This window comes from Mesoplodon bidens (genome assembly GCF_964165515.1).
Source record: "Mesoplodon bidens genome assembly, chromosome: 16".
NCBI classification, from domain to species: domain Eukaryota; kingdom Metazoa; phylum Chordata; class Mammalia; order Artiodactyla; family Ziphiidae; genus Mesoplodon; species Mesoplodon bidens.
The window spans coordinates 8,744,599-8,763,936 of NC_138173.1; positions in this window are offsets into that span (position 1 = coordinate 8,744,599).

The window sequence follows — 19,338 nt, forward strand, 5'->3', positions numbered from 1 at the left end:
GCACCTCATACTCACCGGGCCTGTGTCTCTCCAGCTCCCTGGCCACCTGTAAGAGTCAGGCCTCTCTCCACCTTCTCCCATCAGCCCAGGTTTGTCACCTTGTCACGTGATCTGTGATGCTGGTGACCTTTGATCCTCCCTACACACCAGATCCAGCGTCATTTCATGTAAACCTGTTGCTGGGGAGAAGAAAGTTACGGATCCTGCTTCTTTGTGTTCCAGCCAGAGCAATAAAATATATTCCCAATACTAATACCGCAATTTAGATTTATTATCTTTGTACTTCACAGTATCCATAGCAATAAAATCTATTCCCAAGAGTATCATTACAATTTCCAACTACTTAAGGAATTATTTTTGTTTACATTTTAAAGCCACAGCAATAAAATTTAACACTAACAACAATACTACAACTTTGCATGCCCTTAAAATTTGTCATAAATGATTATTGTGAGGAGATTGCCAGAAAACATGTAAATGTTTCCAGGAGAAGCAGACTTTTCCGTTTGTCTCATGGTGAAGCCCAGATTCTTCACGGAGTGTCAAGAAGCATACTCCTTCGCAATTAGCCAACAGTCTGGTTGAGCATGTCTCCGAAGCTTTTCTTGAATCATCCCATTTCTCTGTCCTCGCACCCCTGGGGCTATGTGCCACTGCTGTCATGTAGGGAACCCTTCTCTCCTGCCTGGGGGACAGCATGGCCTCTCACTGTCCACTCTCCCATCTCCAATCAGTTCTCCTCACAGCAGCTTGGATTACATTTTCAAAACACAAAGCTTGCCAGTTTCCAGGAAACTATGGGGGACAGAAAATAAGTTATATGACCGCAAAGAAGCAATCAGCCAAATGCAGAATGTGGGACACTGAGCAGGACAAATGACCTGGTTTCTCTAACAAATCAATGGCATGAAAGAGAGAGAAGAGGGAAGAGAGGGGATTGTGATGGAATCAAAGAGATGTACACAATGACCAAGTATTATCTGTGGGCTGAGTGTGATTCCTGATTCCAACAAGTCAAGTGTATACAGACCTTCTGGAGAAAATCAGGGAAATCTGACCATGGCGTGGATATTAGCTGAAGAACTACTGTTAATTTTGTCTGCACACCCTTATGTTCGTGAAGCGAAGGCTCTATCGGTTAGAGGTGAATTCTCGGGTATTTACAGAGGAAGTGACACGATGTCTTTGTTTTAAAATACTTCAGCTCTCTCCTTCCCCAAAGTGGATGGGTGGTGTGCATAGATGAGAATCAGGATCGTCAAAATGTTGGTAATTGTTGAAGCTGGGGACTGGCGAAGTGGGTTCATTCTGTATTCTGCCTACCTTTGTGACTGTTGGGAAAGTAGCCTAAGTAAAAGTAAAAATTCAATTGAATAGGCCAGATGAAGCATTTGTGTTTTTCAATAGTAACTGATTTATTTGACAAAGATACTCTTTCTTCACCTACTTCAATTCAACAGATTTTTTTAACGACCGCCTACCTCATACAAAATTGAATAAGACTCAGTTTCTGCCTCTCAGAACCATCTGGTCAGAGAGGAGAAACTTACATTTGTGGAAAGATAACTGATACTAATACTAATATTAATACTTGTACTCATACTCATACTAACACTAAGAGCTAAATTGACGATATGCAAAACAGTCAAGAGCTATCACAGAAGACTTCAAGGTACAGAACAGTGTGCATGGTACGCTACTGTTTGAATGTGTAAGGAGAGAAATAAGAATTGGTAGTTTTATTTGATTATGTGTGAGTATAGAAGAAGTCAGGAAGGACACATAAGAGACTATGAAACATCGATACCTGTTTAGGAGAGAAGCAAATGAGGGACAAGGGGGGAGCTTTTACTGAACACCTGCTCGTGCTTTCTGGTGTATGAAAACACGTGAAGGTATTATTGCATATCAAAAATTTTAAATAAAAAGTAAAATAAGCTCTCAGCTCTTCCTCTATATCAGACCAAGTTTTTCCTCTATTAAAAACCCTTTGTGGGGGGGCTTCCCTGGTGGCGCAGTGGTTGAGAGTCCGCCTGCCGATGCAGGGGACGCGGGTTCGTGCCCCGGTCCGGGAAGATCCCACGTGCTGCGGAGCGACTGGGCCTGTGAGCCATGGCCGCTGAGTCTGCGCATCCGGAGCCTGTGCTCCGCAATGGGAGAGGCCACAACAGTGAGAGGCCTGCGTACTGCAAAAACAAAACAAACAAACAAAAACAAAGAAACCCTTTGGGAATTCCCTGGTGGTCCAGTGGTTAGGACTCGGCGCTTTCACTGCCGAGGTCTGGGTTCAGTCCCTGGCCGGGGAAGTAAGATCATGCAAGCCGCACAGCGTGGCCAAAGAAGAAGAAGAAAAGTTAAACAAACAAACAAAGAAAACTTTGTCTGGTCCTATTATCCTTGGTATATAGTGCATAGTCCTTTTGGTGGCTTTTCAGGGTGGGCACAATGTGGCTTCTGCGTCCTCTCACCTCATTCATGCCCGTCACACAGATTGTGCAGGCTCCCAGCTCAGCCAAGCCTGCTCTGATGCGAAAAGCCAACAAGCTCTTTGTTCTGCCTGGTTCATCCTTGCTCCCGCCTGGCCTGACCAAGCCCTGACCATTCAGGTTTCCCTGAGATGCCACATTCTCGGGCAGCTCATTCAGTAACTTGCTTTAGTCCCATATGTCTCTATTTTGGTAAGGAAATGTGTCTAATTTGTAAGTAATTGTCTGCTTTCATCTTTTATACTCACCTGTAAACTCTACGAGAGCACGACTAGTCTCATTGTCTCCTGTGTTCCATCACCTATTTCCAAGCCCCCTGTCTAGTGGGAGTTGAATATAGAATATTTAATTTCAGGGGCCACCATTGTAGAAAATAAAGACACGGTCAGCTTGCATGTGTATGATGTGTAGCGTGCAAGAGAAGATAGCATTTCTGTGAGAAAGGAAGATGGAGAGAAAGTGCTAGAAGGAGCGGACAGGGAGTGGCATAAAACAGCACTACAAGAAGTGACCCAAAGAATACTTTCTGAAGCAGAGGTCTTCTTTGAATCAGTGTAATGGAGGGCACCCGAGAGAGGAAAGCTATGGGGAAAAAATGGACGAAGAGAAGAGACTTACTAGGGAAGGAGAAGCAACACCCAGAGCAGGGGGTGTTGGCCAGGTGTTTTTTGGGGTTTGCAAACCTCTAGCAACTGCACAAAAACTTTCATGGAGATCTCTATGTACATTTTTTTTTTTTTTTGAGTGAATGTACTTTTTCTGAAAATTCTGAAAGTCTAGAGATTTAAGACAGACTAAAGATCTTACTAGCCTTAGACGGACCAGATGAATTGAGAAGAGAAAGCCATGGCACCAAGAGCTCAGGCCCACAGCTTTGGGGAACCAGGAGGTGGACGTGGGGAGTGGTTCACAGAAACTGCAGCGGCCAATGGGAGGTGGGGGGGTGGAGTTAGGGAAGGTCATGGAAGGAAGGTGCTTGAAACCCCATGGGGGAGTCCGGTCGCCGCTGGCCTTGTGAGCCCATCATTTTCTTCATTGAGCCTCATTTTCACCCTTGGGAGAAGGAAAGATGGGTGAGCACTACAAAAATACCATCTCATCTCCCTCACAAGGGTGTCATGAGGGGCTAAGAAAGACTCCTAACATCTGGAAAGCTATGGGGATTTTTCTTTATTTAAGCAATTTCCCTTAAATTTCATGTAAAAATAAGAGTCCCACTGAATTGTGGGTAGGGGGAAGCCCAAAGCACTGTTTGGTCCTTAGCCCCTTATGGACCTTCTGGAATTAGGAAGGGGGATTTACAGCATCTCCCCAAACTACAGAATCTTTTCCCATTTAGTTAATATACAGTCAGTTTGGAATGGCCTTTGCTTCGTTTCTATATAGTTCCAAGCATGGACGTCTACCCCTGGACCCGAGGCTCCAGAGCGGTTCTGTACAGTGACAGCCTGGGCAAAATTTCATTCAGCAGTGCCCGCTGGCTGGGCACTCTGGGCCATTACTTCACCCTGCACCCCGGGCTTCTCAGGTATAAAATGGCAGTGACAGCCGTCCCGAGCTCATGGGACGCAGTGGGGATCACCTGGTGTGACACACGTGGAGCCCTGGGGAGGGACCTGCCCGTGAAGCTGCTCAGGGCTTCACTCCTCTGAGTGGCAGGAGACAGGCCAGCCTCACGGCCGCCCCTCATGGACCTCCACGTCAATGATTTCTCTAGAGCTGCCCAGGGTGGGCAGTTACGGGTTTAATCCCTGGGTTCAGTCCGTAGGAGGGGACGTTCTTGCCCAGCGCTTCTCCTGTCTTCAGGAGCTGGAAACTGCACTGTCTGTTCAAGGCTCCTGAGCTGAGGACAGAGGATGCCTTTTCATGCCTGCTTTGCCCCATCACAATTTTGATTCTGAACAAGTTACTTTCTGTCACTGAGCTTTTATATCTTTGCTTCTATTCTGAGTGTACAGGCTGTTGAGAAGGTGCGCTGCTTTGCTCAGGCTGCAAAATACCACAGACTGGGGGGCGGAAACAACAGAAAGCTATTCTCTCACAGTTCTGAAGGCTGGACGTCCGAGATCAAGGTGTCTGCAGGGTTGGTTTCTCCTGAGGCCTCTCTCCCTGGCTTGTGGGTGGCAGTCTTCTCCCTGTGTCTAAACAAAGTCTTTCCTTGATCTGTACCCTGATCTCTTCTTCTTATAAGGACACCAGTCAGATTGGATCAGGATCCACCCCCTACAACCTTATTTTACCTTAACTACCTCTTTAAAGACCCAGTCTCCAAATAGAGTCCCATTTTGAGGAACTGGGGGTTAGGACTTCAACACATGAATTTTTGGGGGGTGGGGGCACAGTTCAGCCCATAACAGAAAGCTAAATGAAAAATTGTATATTAAAACTTGGCTAAAGCAGGCACTTGATCAGTGCTGGTTCAATTTGTTGACATTTTCAGAATGGCTGTCGTCAAAAAGAACACAAATAACAAATGTTGGCGAAGATGTGGAGTAAAGGGAAACTTGTGCATTGCTGGTGGGAATGTAAATTGGTGCAGCTACTGTAGAAAATAGTATAGAAGTTTCTCAGAAAATGAAAAAACGAAAAATGGAACGACCATATGACCCAGCAATTCCACTCCTGGTTATATCTGAAAAAAACAAAAACACTAATTTGAAAAGATACGTAGACCCCAATGTTCATGGAAGCATTATTTACAATTGGCAAGATATGGAAGCAACCTAAGCGTCCATCAACAGATAAATGGATAAAGAAGATGTGGTATTTATATACATATATAATGGAATAGTACTCGGCCATAAAAAAGAACAAAATTTTGCCATCTGCAGCAACATGGACGGACTTGGAGGGCGTTATGCTAAGTGAAATAAGAGAAAGACAAAAACTGTATGATATCACTTATATGTGGAATGTAAAAAATACAACAAACTAGTGAGTGTAACAAAAAAGAAGCAGATTCACAGATATAGAGAACATACTAGCAGTTACCAGTGGGGAGAGGGAGGGGGGAGGGGCAAGATAGGGGTGGGGATTAAGAGGTGCAAACTATTAGGTATAAAATAAGCTACAAGGATGTATTGTACAACACGAGGAATATAGCCAATATTTTATAATAACTATGAATGGAGTATAATCTTTAAAAATTGTGAATCATAGGGCTTCCCTGGTGGCGCAGTGGTTGAGAGTCCGCCTGCCGATGCAGCGGACACGGGTTCGTGCCCTGGTCCGGGAAGATCCCACATGTCGTGGAGCGGCTAGGCCCGTGAGCCGTGGCCACTGGGCCTGCGCGTTCAGAGCCTGTGCTCCTCAACGGGAGAGGCCACAACAGTGAGAGGCCCACGTACTGCAAAAAAAAAAAAAAAAAAAGTATTTCTACAAGAAGCTTTTGGGGCTTCCCTGGTGGCGCAGTGGTTGAGAGTCCGCCTGCCAATGCAGGGGACACGGGTTCGTGCCCCGGTCTGGGAGGATCCCACATGCCGCGGAGCGGCTGGGCCCGTGAGCCATGGCTGCTGGGCCTGTTCGTCCGGAGCCTGTGCTCTGCAAGGGGAGAGGCCACAATAGTGAGAGGCCCGTGTAACAAAAACAAAAACAAAAAAAAAAAAAAATTGTGAATCACTATATTGTACATCTGTAACATATAGTGCAGCAACTATATTTCAATATAAAAAAGAAAAAAATGTGTTGCTGCGTGTTGCTGCCCTGCATTTCGCTGGGATAACCTATGGTCCATGAGCGGGTATTACTGCAGCTCTGACTGGGCTGAACTGGCAATCAGACTTGGTTTCCTTTTGTTTCACTCCCAGGTCCCTCACATCCCATGCCTGCTGTACCACCACTGGCAAGGGGCAAATGAGGGCAGAGCTGAGAAGGTTTTCGGCTGCGATGCTGCTGAATCAAAAATGGACTTGGTGAGTCTCCTCCGGCCACATATATTGTTAGGGGTTTCAGGACATCGTCCAACTGTTGTCTTACTGGTCACATGCCCTGTGTCACTGGAGCACAGGTTCACAACTGTCATCTTAAGAACGAAGGAAAATCTGTCCTGAGCCGATGGGGTTGCTTGCGATATCTTCACAAAATATCCTTTCGGTGTTTCTTCAGTTAACACAAAAGCAAGTAAAGAGCACCAGTAACAGCCACTAAAAATATAAAGAAAAAGGGAGAGAGAGCTACTTGGTTCCGAAGATGAGAAAAGTGAAAAGGTCTTTTGAAAATTCTATCTCTGTCCCTGCCTCTGTCCCAGGTCAGAGCAGCAGCAGCTCTGGCTCTGGGCCTTTCCTCTCGCTTTTCTCTCTTCCTGGTCCCGCGCTCCTGGGTCCTACAAATGCCGTCACCAGTTATGGATTCCTCTGAGTGGTGCTCTGGTGGTTCTCTGTCACTCAGAATGTCCCTCCGGCCAGGGTTCATGGCTGTGGGCAAGGCCTGCCGGTTGGCACCCCGCCTTCTTCTGAGGAGAAGCAGGCAGAGGCTTTCAAGCCCTTGGGCTGCTTGTCTGCAACCTTTGACTCTCGAAGGCCCCTTCGTTCGGCCCCCCTCTGCTCTTCTGTTTACCGGCCATTGTACGTGTTCAAGGGGCGCGCCACGGAGGGGAGCGGCCTCCGCTAACGGGGCTAAGTGATGAAATAAAGGTAGACATTTTCTCTCTCGTGCACAGCCCTGTCTATTCCAAGAGCGTAAATAATGAATTTGAGGGAAAACGAAAATGAAGCATGAAACCTAAATGGAGGTTTGAAGGAAAGAAAATTTTAATTCTAGGTTTGGGGGAAACAAAATTTCTGGTTGCAATTTTGAATACTCTTGATGGGTGGATTTGGGGGAGGGTGACCACAGCTGCAGCGCAGAGAGGTCAGATGGCTTGCCAGGAAGGAGTGAAAACTCAGGGAACTCTAATGACGAGAAACCCTAAAGAGCTTTCGGGGAGCGGACAGATATGCTGGGAATCCTGGGAGCCACTGCAGTTAGCATCTAGGAACAATCGTGGGACATCCTTGCCTAAGATACAGACCGACAGTGCAGTATACACTCGCAGTGGCTAGAGCATGGGCTCACAACAAGCAAACAATCTGTGTAGCATATAAATGTATGCAAATATGTATACATTTGATATATTGATATATTTAAATATATATATATATATACATATACAGTGTACGTGTGTTAAATCTGTGCTGGTTAGAATAAAATCAAATGGGGAGGAGGGTGGGAGATCCCAAGTTTTTCTAGTCTCCATCCGTTTCAACTTTCCCACATTGCCATTGGGAAGACCCCCCTGGCTACCGAGCTGGGAAGGGACCAGGTTCCTGTCGTGCCTTGCCTGGCCCAGCCGCTCTCTTCCTTCTGTGTAAACTGTGCCACCAAGGAAAGGGGAGGCTGTCACCTTACTCAAGCTGCTACCAAGCTCCCTGTTCTTCAGCTGAAAAGAGCCTAAGATTTTTTTCTTTTAAATAGTATAGGATCACTTTAAATAGCCAGGTGGTCATGGTCCAAAGATGTTCTAATATTTATGCAGAGTTCATGGAAAGGAGCTCACAACACTCTCAGGATTCTTAACAACCCTCAGGTGTTTCTGGGTGAATGTGAGTGTGAGTGTGTGTGCATGTGTAGGATGGCGGGAAGGTCGGGAAGGGGATGGAAGGAAGGCATGATCTTCTTTTTAAAACAAGCTGATAGGGAACTCCCTGGTGGTCCAGTGGTTAGGACTCAGTGCTTTCACTGCCAAGGGCTGGGGTTTGGTCCCTGATCAGGGAACTAAGATCCCACAAGCCGCACAGCTTGGCCAAAAACCCAAACCCAAACCCACACCAAAAAACAAGCTGAGGCGATGAGCATTTCTGCTTTTGCATCGTTTCCAGTAAGAAAGAATCCATCTAGTGCAGGGATCCCCAACCCCTGTGCCTCGGACCAGTACTAGTCCACGGCTGTTAGGAACGGGCCGCACAGCAGGAGGTGAGTGGCGGGCTGCGAGCGAAGCTTCATCTGCGGCTCCCCGTCGCTCCCCATGGCCTGCACCATTCCCCCGCCCAACCCCGCCGTCTGTTGAAACATTGCCTTGCACAGAACTGGTCCCTGGTGCCAGAAAGGTTGGGGACCGCTGATATAGTGGACTCCTAGTTGAGTGCTCAGTCAGGGAGGACAAAAGACAGGAGGAGGAAGGGGGCTAGTCCCACTCTTTGCTGCCCGTGCTGAGGCCTTCGTTGGCAAGGATTTGAGAGGACAGGCAGAGAGGTGCCATGTCATGCCGGGAGGGCTGGCTGGCTGGTCCCCACCCACTCCCTACCTGCTTCCCACCCATCCTGGTATCATCTTCAAGCTGGAACACCCTCAGCCTTGTTCAGTGGACTGATTTGACTTTGGTTCCATAGCTACAGTGCGATACCAGGATACCCAACCAAAGCGCCACGTGATGTGAGCGCTTGCCCTCGTGGCGCTGGCCCCTGGGGTGAAGGACGGGGAGGGAGCACCGCTTCTTCTCTGTGGCTTTTCAGGCCTGCCTGGTGTGCTTGCTGTCACACCTGGTGGCACAGGAGATGGATCCAGGGACAAAGAGAATTCCTGCCAGGCTTGAGGTGTCACAGGAATTCTATTTACTGTCCCTGCATTTCTGTCTGGCTCTGATCCTGGTCTTGGAGAGGCGAGTCAGTAAACATGACCCCAAAAGTCTTGGTGTGAAAAGAAAAAACGCACAACAAAGCAGACTTGTTTGTTTGTTTGTTTTTTGGACAGACTTTCCCTTTACCTGTAGTACAGGTTTGTTGACTGTCAGGCAGTTAAGCTGGCACAGGTAGTCAGTCCCTTGTATGGCCGGAGAATCTGCCAGCTGGGTCTTCCTTTTCTGTCAGCCCTCACCCTGGTATCTGTTTGCTCCCAGAGAGTCCTACAAATCACAATAAGGATGAAAAAAACACAGATGAGCCCCCAAGGTGCTACAGCCTAAGGTGATTTGGGAACACAGGGGACAGTCCTGCCATCCAGCGGCCAGTATCCTGGGGTCTGATGGGTGTTTGTGAGATGGAGGTGACAGGACAGCGGGAGGGTGGAGAGCAGGTGGGGGACAGCCAGTGGCAGCATTTCAGAGCAAAATCCTACCCTATAGAGCTTGTAGCCAAACAGGGTGTGGGCTCTGGGATGACCCAGGACCTCTGGCTGATCTGTCCATTTCAGCTCAGTGTGTGAGGCTGTTGGCCGGCAGTTACTGTGCAAGGGGAACCTGGGGCAGAGGCTGAAGAGGAGAGGAAGCCACGTGGGTGAAGCCGAGCCAAGTAGAGAACGGATGAGCGGTGGGAGAGGGCAGAAGTCAGAACTGAGAGCGCAGAAGAGCGGCAGTGAGGAAGTGAGGACGTGGGGTTCCGCAGAGAGGCGTTGTGATTTGGGGGCGGAAGACCTGGCTCTCACCTCTGCCCTTTATGAGCTGGGGAGCCTTAGGAAAGGGGCTTACCCTCTCTGAGCCTCCATTTTACCCTCTTGAAAATACAGCCGATAGCCTCCGTCCTTTCTCCTTCATGAGGATGGTGTGAGAATTAAGTGAAAACATGAAGACCTTGTAAGACAAAACTCATGCTGACACCCTCCTTGGCCAACCATTGGTTGCTTCAACAAATTGGGTTAAAGAAAGAAGGAAATAGGGGAGTACAAAACAGAACATAGAAGCTGATTAATCCGAGTAAGCAGGAGGGAGCCAGGTGGAGAATTAAGAAAGAACCAGATGGTGATGGTGTTGGCAGAGACACCAGACTCACTTGAAGATGCAGAAAGTGACAGGGTCCAGTGCATGAGCAGTGATATACCCGTGCTGAAGAGCCCGGTGTCAGCCCAGTGAGTGGGAGACAGGGCCAGGAGAAGGGGGAGCAGGGGAGAACCCCACGGTGGAGCTGGTGAGAGAAAGTCAAACAACACTTCGTCTTAGGAAGCCTAAAGGCAGAGGCAGGAGGTCGCATACTGATGGGCAGACGGGTGAAGTCACCTCGGGTCGGGTACAGCTGGCAGTGAGGCAGAATGATGCAGGCTACCTTAGTTGAAATTTAGGGTAGATGAGATCTTTTTTTTTTTCTTTTTTTTTTGCGGTACGCGGCCCGCTCACTGTCGTGGCCTCTCCCGTTGCGGAGCACAGGCTCCGGACGCGCAGGCTCTGCGGCCGTGGCTCACGGGCCCAGCCGCTCCGCGGCATGTGGGATCTTCCCGGACCGGGGCACGAACCCGTGTCCTGCATCGGCAGGCGGACTCTCAACCACTGCGCCACCGGGGAAGCCCGGGTAGATGAGATCTTTATCCAAAATGGTAATCTAAGAAAGAGACGTATCTTTTTTTTTCAGGAGAGAAAGCCTTCACTGATTTGCTCTGAATCCAATTATTTGGTCCAAACTGGAAGATGAATCACGTGTAAGAGAGTCCAGAGGAGAGTCCCATGTCCAACTCAAGAGAAGGTGGGTCAAGCTTCTGTAATTCAGTGTCCTGAGAGGTAAAGGAAGAGGCTCTGGAAGCAGGTGACAACACTGTTTAGCCTTCCAGGAAGGGGGCCAGTGAAAATGGGATGATCGTAGTTGACTTAAGGGGTAAAAGTTGAGAGGCACAGGACAACCGAGGTTGAAACGGCTTCTCTGAGAGGCCCTTTTGTTCCCAGGCAAGACGTTGCCGCTGCTGGGTTCAAGGGGGGTGGGAGGGATGATGGATTGCCAATGAACATATGAAGAATGAGGCAAAGCAGCATGAAACCATTTGTTTGGGCTTTATAGATTTTCTAATAAAAATGTCAAGGTTTTTTCACACCATTTCGAAAATGTCATCAAATGCAAAACAGTTCTCCTTGTGCCAGTGATAAAGGCTGCATTTCCAATGGTAAATTCCAGCCCGAGATGCAATAACAAAGTTTCTCAGGTTGCCTCCAAGTCCAACCAGGGGCCAGGGTTGGTCCAGGAGCCTTCGGGGTGACCCTTCACAGTAACTGACCCCTCCCAGTAGAGCCCAGAGCTTTCCTGACTGTGAAGCACTGGGGCAGTGAGTGAGGCTTAGCGTTAGCCCAGTGGGAACATCCCTGAGAACAGGGGGTCTACTCCTGAGCCATGTTTGCAGAGTGAAGTGTGTATCTCTGAGCCTCTGACTCAGGATTTTTCTGCTGTAGCCGTTAAAGAACCTCTCAGTGGATTTTCTTGTCTCTAGACTCTCCTTGCAACCTGCCTCACACACTTCCTCAAAGTTATTCTTATTATTAATTAGTATTATTTTAATGCATCTTTAATCAGGTAGCAGCCCAGCTCAAAGACCTTCAATGGCTCCTCTTTGCCTTTTCTTTGTCTTCATTTTCATAACATTTTAACGTAACCCAAGAAATCCAAGCTATGATCGTTACAAAGTGTGATCCACGTCAGAATGAGGAAGAAGATATTTTATATCCTATTTTTGTACTGAGCTTCCAATCCAGTGTGTGTTGCATAGTTACAGCCCATCTCAATTTTAAAGTTAAATTTTATCGGATATACTTCATCTGCGTTTAGCTTTCGTAAGATTACATTTGTAAGAGGAGATTCACAAACCGAGTTGTCCAAACATGCCTTAAACATTGCCAATGACTGAATCGAACATCAGGTTTTAGAGTTGACTCTACACTAGTTAAATTTGAATCAAATTTTGAAAATCTTATTCTCATTGCAGAATACCATCCCATTGTAGGGCTGGACCGTTCACTCCCCTTTGTCTTTTATATTAAGTGCAAACTCTTTTGACTGGTATTCTACCCCCTAATTCCTTTGCAGCCTTATCTTCTGCAATTCCTGGGCATGGACCTCATACTCCAGCCAAACTCACCCAGCCTCTGTGCCCACCCTTCACATTTCCTGTTCTCCACTGCAGGGCCTTTGCCACCCCCTTCATCCAGGGCATTTCCCCTGCGCACCGTCTTTGCCTGTTAAAATCCTGTTGCTGCTTCCAGATTTATTTCAGAAGTCACTTCTTCCATGAAATCTTTCCTGATTTTCTGAACTGTCATTCTGTCAACGGTTATTTCTCCTTCCTTTTTATCCTTCAAAGCACGTCGGTGCCTCCAATGAATCCACTTTGACCTGTATTCTATTCTAATCCGAGATGCTCATCTCCTTGACATTGAAGTAGAAACGGCCTCGCACACTTTCTAGCCCCCTACACTCCATCAGCTGCACTAGAGCTTTCTCAAGTTGCCTCCTTGTGGGCCACCAGGATTAGGGAAGAGTGGAAGCTTTCCATTTAGAGTCAGTTTTCTTTTTGGGTTCATCTCTGTCAAGTTGACTTGCGAAAAGGACCATACGTGGAAAAAAGAAAAGAAAAAAGCGGGGAGAGCAGTTGGGTTTTGACCTTTGTCTGGCACATCAGATCTGCCGCCCCACATTTGACTTGGGTAGATGTCTCTTTCCTGGGCCCAGAGGCAGAGGCCAGGAAGGGACTTGCAAATATTCTGTCTTCCGTCCGTGGCGGGTTCTCTGCAGCTCAGAGGAAAACACTTAAAGGACAAAAAAGAGAGGGGGTTTCTGAAGGGACTCTGTTTCACGTGTGGGACTTCTAGTGGGGCTTCTAGTGGACCAGGACTCTAGGGGGTCCTCGTCCAAACACTTCCTCTTGAATCCTCTGAGCATGAGGGATTTTAAACACCGGAAGGGCTTACTTCCATGATCCAGGCAAACACCGGAATTACAGTCTTTGACTTAAAAAAATGTATGGATCTGGGGAGTGGCCAGCAGGAAGGCAGTAAGTTCTGTATGTACTGTCTGGAAGGCATAGGGGTCAGCTCAGCAGGCCTGCCACCTTCTGCATCCCAGGAGCCATGAAGTGTTGGTGGTTGGACTAGCGACGTCTAGGCAAGAGTTTTGCAGCATGCAGGAGGAAAACTTGGAGAAGCGTAATAAAGCAGCTCCCGGACAGGATTCCCAGGGTGCAGGAAGCCACTGCTAGGATAACTGACGAAGGCTTAGTCTGTTAGTCCAGAATTTGATGGTTTAGTCCTAGATCGACCAGTGGTTTATGGTAGAATCCTGAACATGTCCACCTCATGCCCGAGTTCTCCATATGTAGATGGGACTGTTGCCTGACATCTCTGGCAACCTGGCCAAACATTATGACTGATTTAGCTTCGAGCTGGAAAGCATTGCGCCCCCTCCCTCCCCCCTCCTCCCTCCCTCCCCCTCCTCCCTCCCCCTCCTCCCTTCCTCCCTCCCCCTCCTCCCTCCCCCCTCCCTCCCCCTCCTCCCTTCCTCCCTCCCCCCTCCCTCCCTCCTTCCTCCCACCCTCCCTCCCCCCTCCTCCCTTCCTCCCTCCCCGCTCCTCCCTCCCTCCCTCCCCCTCCTCCCTCCCCCCTCCTCCCTTCCTTCCTCCCTCCCTCCTCCCCTCCTTCCTCCCTCCCTTCCTCCCCCCTCCTCCCTCCCTCCCCCCTCCTCCCTCCCTCCCTTCCTTCCTTCCTTCCTTCCTTCCTTCCTTCCTCCTTCCTTCCTTCCACAGATATTTATTAAATGCCTGCCAGTGACCGGGAGGGTACAGCAGTGATCAAAACAGTCAAACTTCCTGACACATGCTAGCAACAGCTAGACAAGAAAAAAAATTTTTTTAATAATAATAAAATAAAATACTTATTTTATATATATAATAATTATTGGGTATTGGGATATAATACTTATTGGGTAGTGATAAGTGCTCCAAAGAAAGATGAATGCTCCAAAGATAAATAAAGATGGGTGAAGGAACAGAGAGTTCTATTTGGGACTGAACAGTGTAAAGAAGATTCATCTGGGGGGTGGCATTTGGGCAGAGCCCTGGAGGAGACACGGGTGTCACTGGGGGAAGCGCAGCGGGACCTGCAGAGGGAAGATTTGAGTCAGGCAGTGTGCTGCCAGCTGTATGACCCTGGGCAAGATGATAACTTCTGTGAACTTTGTTTCCGAGGTTTAAAATAAAGCTAATGACGCCTCCGGGAGATTAAAATGCCAGGAGGCCTGGAAAGGCTTGGCCTGCAGTACAGACTGGACCAGGGTGGATGCTCTCAGGCTAGCAGCCTGCAGCCTGGGTGAGCAGATTGCTCATCACCCGGCTCTTCCTCAGGACCAAGTCAACCCTCAGTCTCCCTGGGCCTCTTTCTCAGTCAATACAAGCGGCAAACAACCCTCGGCCCCTCCTCAAACGAATGCAAAAGGGCAGCTGAGGTAGCAAATGCAAAAATGCCTTGAACCAGCTCTTCGGATAAAGGTCTGCAAAGAATCAGAGCACGTGGGAGAGGCCGGCCCTCACCCCGCGGGGCTTGGCAGCAAGGACTCCAGCACCAGGCCGGGTCCTTTAAAAACGTGGGGTTTCGACCGAGACGGAGGGAGACAGGTCTGCCAGCGCGAGAGAGAGCTGGGAAGAGAGCCAGTCCCGGGCGGAGGCGCAGCAGAAGGGCGGCTCCGGATGACCGCCAGGAAGCAACAAAGCGGCAACACAAACAGGAAGCAGGACCGCTGGTGACAGGATGGGGCCCTGCGAGAGCCGGGAAGAGCCCGGAGAGGCGGCGGGGCCGCGGGGATGCTGGGGGAGCAGGCGGCCTAGAGGAGGAAGGGGGGCCTCTCCGCGCGGGGATCCCAAGTGAAATGGACGTCTCCAGCTAAGTACGGCATAAGGCTCCCTCTTCCACTTTTCTTAAAAATGCAACAGAAAGCTGCCTATTTTGCAACTCTCTTCCGGCCACCTCCGTCGGGAAAGGGTTTTTCTACTTCCCTTTTACCCACTTAGGTATCCACCTCCTCTTTAGGGAAATAGCATCGCACCCCAGGCCTGCCGTTACCCTCTGATGATTTCAGAGGCTTGGGGGGACCAGGGCCTGCCTTATTATTGGGAAGCTGCCGGTAGGGGCATCTAGCAGATGATTGACTCCCAGTGAGAACAGAATCTGCGTCTAGAATAATATGAGTAGGTTGCAGATTGATTCATGGGACCAAGCACGGAGCAGCCCAAACTCCATTCTTTCTTCCGTTCCATCTCCGACCTCCTGTCAGTCTCAAAATTGATAGAACAGCCCGAAGCCATTGAACAGAGTTATGTGGGCAATCATCTTTCTAATTCTTGCATATAGGTGCCAATATGTCAAGAGGACCCAGGCAAGGGGACCACAGGGTGGCTTTATTTAACATGATGACAAGCAAACGCTTGAATAGCAAGGAGCTCATGAGCTCTGCAGCAGCAGGGAAAAAAAAAAAAAAGGAGAAAAAGGCCCCTGCGTGGATGCCTGCCTGCACTCCAGTAGCCCTGCACGGTGCAAAAAAGAGATTGCAACAAAAAGGTTATTCAGCGGCTCCCCGAACTAATCCAAAGGTAACAAGTATGGATGGAGCAGATGTCAGGAGACTGAGCGCTATTTTGGAAAACTGCCCAGATATTTAGAAACAGCACTTTCTTATTAACCCAAGCATAATGCTGAAGGTCCTTTAAGATAAAACTTCCCAGATGCCACCTGTATTTGACGTGGCGATAGGATGAATGCCTGAGTGTCCACTGATACTGGAAATGCTTTTAAGAACCAGCCTCAACTGATGGTTCTGGCACAAACACATCACAGACGAATTTATGTGTTCCTGCAGCTGCACCCCAGCCGAGTTGAGCAGTAGAGGCCAGTTCACAGTTGACTAGTGCTGCCTTAGTCTTTGCAGATTCTGGCATTTAACTGTAATTAAGATTTATTGTTCACTAGCTTGCAGGTCAGGGCAAGCATGACAATATGGGTAACTTTTCTGTTTACTAGTAAAATGTCTGGTAGGAGGAAGCCTCAAACCTTCCAAGCAGAACTTGACAGAAATAAATAGCACCTCTTCACTCCAGGACCGGCGCATGACCGATTTTCATCAGACACGAGGGTTCTCTTTAAAGGAGGGCAGGGAGACATCAGAAAGAGCCAGTGAACTGTACTGTTGCTTTTGCCCCAGAAGGGGACGGGCCAGAAGCCAAATCAATTACTGCTGATCTTCTGGATTTGGGGAAGGGATTGTATGCTTGGTGTGGGAGGGAGGCACGGATGGACACCTCGATGCCCACAAAGGTTCTGCAGAGGCTGGGAGCCGGGAGTCTTCACGGCCCCTCCTTGCCACGGGAGGAGCATCATTCCTCATCTCTCTCCGCTCTCAAGGATGCCCTTGGACCAAATCAGATGGCCGGAGCGGGAGGGAGGCAGGGTTCAGCCGTCAGCGGCCGCTCACCTGCTTTTACAGTCTGCCTGCTGAGGTCCTGTGCAGGTGACCCACGACACAGTGGGTGTGAAAGAACAAACGGTCTGTAAGCAGACAGCTGAAGAAGGACATCTCATCCCTCCTGGTTGATTAGAAGGCAGAAATGCTGAAGCACAATGTCCTTCAATTTTCTAGCATCTATAATTTATTATCTATTATTGTTTGTCCTCCTTGGGGTCTTTTTGTCAGTGCCTACGTGAAGTAAGAAAACATGACTCACACGAACCAGAGATTTAGACCCCGATCTCGTTCTGTTTCTCTTGTTTCCTGACAGAGGACGGGGAAGGAAGAAAAATCCTCAGCTCCACGGTAGCACTGTTGACTCCAGAATATAATTTTATGTGACCTTGTAAACTTATCTCTTTGTATCTCACCCTAAACTGTACATCACTCAAATTGTGGCTTACAAAAATGCACACAACACTCTAGGAAAAAATTAAGGGTAAATGAGTGAAAAATTGTGTGATTCCTGGCATTTTCTTGTTTCGTGTTGTCTATTAATATTTGAGCTACCAGTTCATGGAAGTTAAAGAGGGTTAGTTCTGGTCTGCAGTGATCCAATACTTCCCCGACTGCCTTAATTAGAGCACATTTGTTTTCCTCTTTACCAAAAAAGGATCCCAAGATTCTAAGAAGTATAAGAGATCTTTTGTTTTGACATTAAGAGGAGGCTGTAAAAGCAAGCATCTTTCTCAAAGGTAAAAGGGGGGGAAATGGGTGTGAAATTCATTTTAACGGTGGATAGAGACAAAATCTGAAAAAGGACTTAAAAGAAAACTTCCTAAATATTTTACCAACTGAAGGTGTTTTATAGTCCTAGATACCAGATTTCTAGTCTTGTGGAATTCAGTTCAATTACGGCGACGCTGAATCACAGAAGAGGAAAATACAATTGCAGGAGCGTAGATCCGCATATTTAGATCCACTTGTTAGTGGTGTTTTAACCATTTAAAGGAAAGCCAGACCTCCGTTTCACTGAAGTCACTATCATTCGTTTGATTTTCGGATCTTGCCAGTTTAAGTCAGCATTACTCTATCCCAGGGACACTGAGACAGGCACAGAGAGGTTCAAGGGGTCTCAACGTGACCATAAATGCGAGCCTAGTGTACCGAGCCACAGGCCTCTGGTCCTTGGTGATGCCCTGCAAGGTGATCTCAGAGAATACAAATGTCACTCCACAGCTTCCCGAGTTGCTGATCTAAGCAGAGCATGTTGATAAACTCGGGCTCCGGCTTCTCTGGAGGCAGACGGGCATCGAAAAGGACGTGGAGGATGCTGCAGCCATTTAGTGGACAGGACGCTGTAGAGCCCGCTGCTGTTCAGTCCAGACAATGGGAGGGGGAGAGAGGGAGCCGCAGTGGCTCCAAACAGGTGGGCAGCTGGAGGAGAGTCACTCTGCTCTCAGCTGGGGGGGTTTGTGGAGAAAGCGAGGTCTCAGGAGCTGGTAGAATGATTTCAGGAGACAGCTTGACGAGACGGGCCAGGGCAGGATTCCAGGCTCAGGGACTCCTGCCCTGGACGAAGGAAATCTTGAAGGAGGCAATGGGAAAAATCCCAAAGAAGGAAAAGGAGGACTTAGCAGAGCTGCTTAGATTCTCAGCGTGTAGGAGATCCTCACCCACTCAACACAATCACTGTTTCCCCGTCTTTGCTGAAAACGTAATTACTTTGTTACATTGCTCGGCATTTATGCTTTGTTTTTTAAGAATAATACTGTGCCCACATAGGTCACCGCATTCTTAGTGGAATGTTAAAGAATGAGACATGATTCATCAAAGAATGCCCGGAATAGAGAGAAAATGGATCAGAACCCAGGGAAAATAACTCCATTGTTTGAAAATTTAAAAAATGTGTTTGGGGGGGGGGCGCCCACGGAATAATTATTATTTCCTGAGACACTAAGCATTGGGAATTTCCTTTTACAAGGAGGAGAGTAAGCAATATCTTCAAGGAAGAAACAGAGCTGTCAGAGATTTTAGGGCGCTTTAAATAGATACTGTGGAATTATCCCTTAAAAATGCTGTAGGAATGTTGACACCTACCAATAGTGTGTGAGACTGGCTATTTCCCAATGTCCTTCCCAGGAGTAGAAGTTATCAGTACTTATGACATCACAGGCCAAGAGCTGGTGTCGTGTTTTATCGTGACCTTCTCTAACTGTGAGGACGAGTTCTATCCTAAATCAGAATCACCATCTAGACTGAAATCTCTCTCATCTATCTTGACCACTTGTAACTCTTCTGTGAATTGCCTGTTCAATCCCTTTGCCCATTTTTCTCCTGGGTTCTTTGTCATTTATTATTTTGCAGAAGTTCTTTGTATATTAGGGACACAAGATTTGTGCAAAAGAACGCTCACACCATTGTACCCTTGGCTGCATTCACTAGAACTACCTTCTTTTTTAAATTTTTATTTTATATTGAAATAGAGTTGATTAACAATGTTGTGTTAGTTTCAGGTGTACAGCAAAGTGATTCCGTTATACATGTACATGTATCTATTCTTTTCCAAATTCTTTTCTCATTTAGGTTATTGAGTATTGAGCAGAGGTCCCTGTGCTCTACAGTAGGTCCTTGTTGGTTATCTGTTTTAAATATAGCAGTGTGTACGTGTCAATCCCAAACTCCCAGTCTGTCCCTCCCCC